The sequence below is a fragment of the Zosterops lateralis genome (genome assembly GCF_965231275.1).
Source record: "Zosterops lateralis genome assembly, chromosome: 5".
Taxonomy (NCBI): domain Eukaryota; kingdom Metazoa; phylum Chordata; class Aves; order Passeriformes; family Zosteropidae; genus Zosterops; species Zosterops lateralis.
The window spans coordinates 24,135,275-24,143,778 of NC_139766.1; positions in this window are offsets into that span (position 1 = coordinate 24,135,275).

Sequence of the window (8,504 nt, forward strand, 5' to 3'; positions counted from 1 at the left end):
GGTGGCGGAGGCATGCTGGGATTCCTGGTAGTGCCATCCGTGCCCTGTCTGCGGGAACAGCTTGCTGCCACTGGAGGTTGCTCTGAGGCTGGATTTGGAGGCAGTCGGACAGCTATTTCTGCTCCAGCAACTCTGCACCAGGCTGCTTGGCACACAAACATAGTTTGTGACCCTTATGAGATGAAAAAAACGGTGGCAATCCTGGTATGATTTTTTTGTAATATTATTATTATTACTATTTTCTAGTGAATGTGACCTGCACAGTCATTTATGATCCTAAACGGGAACCATTGGGGGCGCATTCACCAGGCAAAATAATTTTGAATACCTTATAAATGGGGAGTTGTGTCACCTGGTCACCTCCCCAGGACCTTCACCTACAGGTGGCAATGGCTGCCTGGTGGCCCCAAGAGAAACCATGATGTTAACAGGGCCTTGGCATGCCCCAGGAGAGGACACTGGCTTGTTGAGCAGTGGGATGAAGCTGAGGGCATATGAGAAAAATACGAGATGATGGGAGAGAGAAGCAGGCTGTTACAGCTGAGGTTTGAACATCAGAGCAGAGCATACCCTATGCAAAGAGGGGTGTGTGCATGGCCCCCCAGGAGAGCTCTGTGCCTCCTCTACATCCTGTCCAGGTGTGATGCCTCCATCCCTCTTCCCCATCGTAGACTGTTGGCACAAGTGCTCAGTTGCCTCCATCCAACCCACTTTGTTTAGCTCATTTTTCTCTCCTTAGCAGGTGTTTTAGTGTGGAGGTCAACAGTGAGCACAGACAGGTGCTGGTAGCTGCAGGAGGCTCCAGGCACAGGTGATGAACATCAGTAGCTTGCTTACCTGTGAGTACAGATCCTGATCCAGATAACTCTTCTGGAGCATAGTTAAAAGCAGACAGCTACCACTTTGTTTAGAAAATTAGCTTTAGGTACAGTTCTTGACGGGTCCCCTTCCTGGTAATGGGAGGCTGGTCAAGTAGTTAATCAATAAAATTTGCAGAGTAGAAGCCTGCCCTTTTCTCCCTTTTACCAGGTTGGTAACTGGGGAACAAAATGACCAGATGCCAAAATGACAAGATGACAGAGATACATCTGCAGTGAAAATCAGAAGGGGTTGTGAATGCTCAAAATGAGCAGATGACCACCACTTGGATGAGAAGCCAAAAATGTCGGTAAAACATATCTCCTGTAAAGGCAAGCAGGTCTCCAATATAGTTTTAAAAGCCTCCGGTAGGATTGTAATTTCATCTGAATTTCCTGATAAGGGGAAATGACTAAACTGGAAGCTGCTCAAGTTTTTCAAATAATAGGAGCCCAAAAAAAGAGATAGAAGGTACAGGACAGGATGTGGCTCTCTCTACAGTACAACAGGGAGATGGTATTTGAGGGGTTGGGAACTATTTTCTAGTTCCCATTTTTTATAAAATATAGCATGAGTTAAACATGCAAGAGGGAGCTGCTGCTTTGTAGATCTTATGAAATGCCCCATGCTCTGCAAGAGTAGCTAGTGACGCTAGATAAACCCCAAAGCATATGGGGTTTTAAGTCATTTAGGAAAAAAAACCCTCCATTATTTAAGATAATCTTATAAGTCACTGTTAACTCATCCATAGAGTCCATCTGCTTCACTGCACATGATGCACTGTAAATTCTCTTAGCTAATGCCACATCCACAGATCACAGATGTACTTTTTCCTAAGCAGATGATTTGCTGGTTAAAACCTGCTGAAGCCAGTTGTGGGTCTAGAAACTAAATCAAAACTAACCAAATTGCAAGTCTTTCTTTGAAATAACAGAATTTATCAAACAGGAAAAGAAAGCAAGTTTTCAAAAACTCCTTTTTTCTGTTACATCTGATTATTGACAAAACCACTCCAAATTACAAGCACAGAAACAGAGACATGATGTCCAAATCTCTGGAAATTATGTGTAGCAATGCTGGAACTGCTGTACCTGGACTTGGGGGTTTGCAAAGGTTATCTCCCTTTTTCAGTGGCCGAGTGCTCTTTGGTTGTCTTTGGAGTGGTTCATAAAACTTTGTGAGTGTGCACAACTCAAAGGAGATGTTACAATAATCCTCAATATAGCAATATGTTCCTATCATTCAAACTGAAGAGGTCACCTCCAAATGCATTTTCCTGGGGCCACATCTAAATATTTCCAGGTGGGAACAAAGTGGCTATTTTTCTAAAATATGTTAAATGTAGGTTTATTTTTTAAAAAAAATAATGACAAACTTTTCTTAGGAGAAATAAATTCCAGTGAATGATTTGGCATCTGTGTGGTGTATTAATTAATACTGATAGATTAAAGTAGACTAGATTGCAGCATGGGCTTTCTGTGATGGACTTTGTTGGACTTTTGGAATTTTGCAGGTCTTAAAGTTTTTCCTGACTGATACACAATGATAACACTCAGATTATTTCCAGCCTGAGGGTGAAACTATCTGAACTGTTTCATGAACTGATGTTCTGGTGGTTTTCTAGAAATCATTTTATTTGGCTCATACTTGGTGCCTTTTGGTGCCCTTCCTGATTCCATGGGTTTATACTGGAACCATTCTTGGGCAGAGCAAAGTGGTCAGGGTTTGCCAAGGTCTCTTGGGAGTGGAAGAGACTGCTTACAGAGTCTGTAGGGGGAAAGCCTTGCACTGGAGGCAGACATGACTCCTGCAAAGCCTCTGTGTCCAGCCATGTCCCAGTTAGGCTTTAGATAGGTTAAATGTGAAGACATCAGTGTTAGATAGACCTATGAAATGCATTCTGTCTTCTTGTTCTTAGTATTCGCAGGTGTTCAGCTGAATTTAAAATGGATGAATAAAAGGACAGCACTCTATGTAAAAAAGAAGCCAGTTAACACATATCTTACCCATAATCCTAAATGCATTTTGTATCTTGTTATTATTTCGAAGCAGGTAGGATGACATTAAGAGGGGATCTATGCCACTAACTGATGTAATTACAAATCAGTTCCAGTGGACTAAAGCTGAATTTTTAAATTAACTTGCAGCCTCACCTATATTTCCAGCATGCATCCTTGTGACGATGGCAATGCTGGGAAGTGGTGGCAGAGGCCAATCAGCCATCCTGAACTCTCATCTCCTCCACTTTGCTTCTGCCAAAGCTGTTATCTCTCAGAGCATTTGTCACAGATACACCCAAGTACACAGCAGTTGAAAAGCCATTATCTCTTTCAAAAGTAGTGACTAATGTGCTTTTGCCCACAGCAATGTGGAAAGTCATAGGAAGATTTTGCTGTAGAATCAGCTGTGTTTACCTTGCAGAAAAACAGCCGCACTTTCCTAATATTTTTTAGAGAAATAGAGGTCCTTACTTCTTGCAAATCTTTTCTGGTCTCTTTCTTCTTATATTTCTCTTGGAACTGTTGATTGGTATTTTTATATCCTTCTGTCATTAGCAAACAGGCAATTTTAAGGGTTTTTTTCTCTGAGTAAAATATTTCACTTGACTGGGTGATACTGTCTGATGTAATTACATGTGATTTGATAATCAAAACTTAAAAGCATCTTTCAAAAAAAAAATCATGCTTTTCTGCTTGTGGTGGCAGCCCATCTACCACAATATTCTGCAACATGGGGCCCTGCACATCCCACCTGGTGGCAATGCACAGTGATGAATCAAAACCATCACAGCCATCTGATGCCCTCACTGTGCTCCATTTTGGACAGAAAAGGATGGTGCTTGTAGTTCATTGCAAAGCTTTCCTCGTTAAATCATCTTTTCAGACAATGGACTCCTGAGAAAACTTTGGGAAACGAAACTCCAAGGAGCTCAGGTGGTGGCACTGCCTTTACAGTGATTCTTTTCATTGTGGAGGATGAAGGGGAAGGAGAAAGCTTTTCACTTGCACAAGCTGCAAGTCATCCATGCGGTTCGGTTTATATCTGGGAAAAAAGCCTGCATGATTATGTACAGTGACATTTACAGCCATTCTTCAAGTTGATATGGGTGGTACAATAACTTCAAAGCTGTATTTTTTCACATGGGCATGTGTGTTAATAGTTAATTAACTGAACAAGGTGTAGGTTCAAATAAAAAGTTTATGATGGAATATAATCACATGATACTTAGTTTTCTCAATAGCTCTATCCTGAATGCTTAAAATCTGCTTACAGCATGAATACAATTAAACCTATTTCTCTTTACTACATCAAGGCTCTTCAAGCAATTTTTCACACACTTCCAGCTGCCAATAACACTCATGTGTTGTTACCCCAGGAGCTGAAGACTTACACTGTACTTGGTAAACTTTGATGCAAAAAGTGATCAATTTTAATTCCTACCAGATATAGGCAAGATGAATGTAAGATGAAAAGATGAATAAATCATTTGGTGCAGAAGAGTTCCTAACTTCCAGGAACTCTGTATCTGTCTTGGGAAAAGTACTTCAACCAGGATCAAGCTCTCAAAAGGTTAATGGTGGAGTTGTAGCGCTTCTCCCCTCTTGTTTTCAACCTAGGACATAACCAGTTTCTCAGCCTTGTTCTGCATACCAGTTAAAGCCAGCTGTGCCCCCATGGCACATCCCAGCTTGCCAGGAGGCTCCTTTGGCTGTAGCCAGCCTTGCACAGCTGCCCACTCAGCCCCGCTGGGCTCAGGACCCTGCTGCTCTCTCTGCACCACTGCTGTGCATCTGCTACAGGCAGCTCCAATTTTTCCCTCAGATGCTGGGGGTTTTGATTTTTTTAAAGCACGAAATTCTTCTCAGTTGATCAATACACCATTTCCCAGCTGCTTCCTGCACATGTGCAGTCAGAAGGAAGGGCTGTAAAATTACCAACGTCTGCTTGGTGGCCTTTGGAAAGACTGCTGCAAACAGGGCAGCCCTACCTGCTGGGGGAGTACTCTAGCAGAAATGGGTGCTAGAAGATGGTTGGAGCAGCCCAAGTGTGGCAAAGATGTGTACATGCTGCACTGAGACTCTTTATTAAAACCTTGTGGCTAGCGAGGCAAATGTAAGATGTGTCTCTCTACAGGCTGCCATAGTACTTTTCTTCAAGGAATAAACACTATTTTATCTATTTACAGTTTTAAGATGTGTCTCCTTTGACAGTACTGAGCTGAAGCCTAAATACAAATATCAATTACTTCCTTATTATTGCAGTAACATAAAATAACTTGGACTAGATTTTGATCAATTTTGAATGCCAGAATGCATGAGTACAATATGTCAGAGACTTGGAAACAGCTGGATTTTCAAGGATACCTGATGCACACTCTCAGATAAGCAGACATCATTATCAGGCCCCAAGTCAGGTACAGAGCTGGTCTTATGCGTAAGCATAGGTACCTCACCTCGGTTTTTCAGGTTTTTAGAGCTCATCATCACCAGAAAACAGTGAAGCTCTTTGCATTTGTTGGTTGAATCAGATTTTAAAAACAGTACTCTGAGACAGAAAAATACTATTTATCTGTATTTACAAATGGATACACAGGACACAGATTCATTTAATTTGTGCAGAGAAAGAATGTCTTCACTAGTGAATTTGATTTAGCCTACAATCTGACAATAGATGTGCTTGAAACTCAGAGAAAAACCAAACCATTTTGCACGCATTTAGCAGCTACTGTGACTGCAGCATAGCGACTGTGGAGTTCAGAAGGACCAGGCTGAGTACTGCAGCAAAAATCACCAGAGCAAGGGGCCCATCAAGTGTGGAGTCAGTCTGTCTAGAAACACTGCACACAAAGCAGCAGCAGCAGCAGCAGCAGAATTTGCCCTGCCTACAGCAGAGCACCAGGAGCAGCCGGCTGGGCTGCAGCCAGTGGCATCGCAGTGCAGATGCTGCTGTTGGGAGTACAGACCGGCTGGCCTTGGCAGATCAGTTCCTGCGCTCGGGGCTGAGTGAGGCAACCTGAACCCTTCTGGGCAAACGCCTCTTGGAGAGAAAAGATGGTAAAAGGTGTTCTTTTTCTGGAAGAAAGGAGATTTGAAAGCTGTAAGCAGATTGTTTTCATGAATGATTCCTGTCACAGTGGTGCAGGAACTGTGGTTTATTTTCTGATCTTCTTTACAAGATTGACTTCTCAGCTGGGTGATGTTACTTTGGCTTCATATGTCTCATCTGTGGCAAAGGAGAGACGGAGACGTCCACAATGCTGTTCCCACAGCCTTCTGCCTGGAGTATAACAGATATTTTATCTTAGTAAATAATTGTAAAAAAAAAAATCTAAAAATTTCTTTGCTGGAGGAGAGATGAAGAAAAGGTTTTTCCCTAAGTTTTGATTCCAAACCAGCTTCTCCAGTTAGTTATAAAATGTCTTAAAGGAATAGTCCACATAGTGCTTATTCTCTGGAGGTGGTTCCTATGTGACATACCTGCCAGGATGCTGGGATGCGACAGGATATGCTTCTTTACAAGTCGCATGCAGGCAGCGGCTTGGAGGGCTGCCTCTGAGAGCAGATGTTTGTGGTCATTGTTTTTGTTGCCTGTTCTGCAGGAATTTGTGATATGATGTGCCACTTCATGTACTCCTCACATGTCAAAAACCTGATTTCCCAGGAAAATGATGGCCCACACAAGGCTGGGGGTGGCTGGTAGCCGAACAAGCAGTCCTGCAGGCTCAGCAATGACCTACAGCTGTGTGTAGGATAAGCACCCAAAAAGTAACCTGAGCTTACTGCTGGAGAGGAGCAGCCAAAACTAGGTTGGGCTGGAAGGTGAACATGAAATCCAAAAGATTTTTGCATTATCTGTTAGATCAACTCATCCAAAACAAATATTGTAAAAAAACCCTCCACAGATACTACCCACACCAGGAGGTTAATACATGTTTCAAAACAAAACAAAACAAAACAAAACAAAACAAAAAAAAAAAAAAAAACAACAAAAAAAAAAAAAAAAAAAAAAAAACAACAAAAAAAAAAAAAAAAAAAAAAAAAAAAAAAAAAAAAAAAAAACAAAAAAAAAAAAAATACCCACCGTTTCCTTTGGGCTTAGCCAGACATTGTTTGGCAGTATCTTCTGGACTGAGTTTATTAATAGATGAGAACATTAAATAGTTAAAAGGATTCTTTCATCTTGGTGAATCCTTCACTAGGACAAAATAAACAAACAAGGAAAAACTGCCCAGATCATGCTCCTACTTTAAGTCATGACAAGTGTTGTGAGGGTGACTGCTGCCACACAGCTAAAGGACTAAGGCACTTTGTAAATCAAATTTCAAGTAAAGAGATTGGTTTGTGAAACCTCCTCAGCGTGGAGTCACAAGCTGTCAGAGTGTATTAGCATTATGTTACTGGAGTAAAAAGCAAAACAAATTAAGATGTTTAACAGCTGAAATCTGAAACAAAATTGTGTTTAATGCTGAAAATCTTGTTAACATATTTTCAGGCTTCCCTTTCCCCAGATATTAAATCTCAGTGTGTTTGCAAGCATCTTTTTATCACACATAGAAACCTACTGTGAGAGAATGAGAACTACACTCGACATATGGTAAGGACGGGTGTTTCACCCTGCATGCAAAAGCCTCTTCAGCATTGCTGCAGCATCCAGTGGCACATGGGAAGGTTTTAAGCCCCAGAAGAGACACACAGCTGGAATTCCCTGTGTGTCCAGGGACACAGAAAGCATTGCATCAACAGCAACAGGCCCAAACTGAAGACTGCATATGTCATAGCATTTAATGTGAGGGGTAATTTGAACTCCCAAACTGTTTTTTCTTTCATATTGGCTCCCACAATGAAAGAACCATTAAGGGTTTTAGTGATCTTCCAAGACTCTGCTTCCAGCAGAAAATTGGCTCCTTCTCCTTGGACACAAGACCAATTTTTAATTGAATTTCAAGAGATGATGGATGTTGTACTTTATTCCAAGTCTATATGCTAAATTAACAAGGCTGTCTGCTTAGTTTCCTCTTTTGAAACCACATTGAGATGAGTTTCTGCTAATTCTCTTACACAGGGCATTAGACATGTGAACGGAGTCCTTATTCAAGAATTGAAATAATAGGCTTTTTTGCCAAGCTTACTACTTTGGGTAATAATTTGAGCTGTGAGGCAGTAACAATAATTTTCTTTCTGAAAAAGGATTACCAGCTGAATTATTTCAAGTAGGATGAAATTAAACATACATTTTCATCTAGGTATTAAAAAAAAAAAAAAAATTAAAAGTATATCTTAGAGAAGGAACCATTCCATTAGGTGGGTTCATTTCATGTTTGTTTTTTTCTCATGCTCCCCCTGGTCACTTTTAAAGATAACAGAAAGTCTCTCAGGAGTACTCTGGATTACAAATATGTTTAGCCTGCATTAGGTTTATTTATCCAGTTATTAGCATGTTAACAGATACTGTTGATTAGTTGAATATTTGATTTGGCAAAACACAGAAAAAAAAATGGCATAAAAGTGAATTTTTCTTTTTTTTTTTTAACTCTGGCCACTGCAGTAAAATTTATATAGTACTGTACATAAAGATGTTTTACAGAAGTAAACCATTGGGAAGGCTATTTAGAATGAAATTTTGGACAGAACACAGAAAATTTGAAG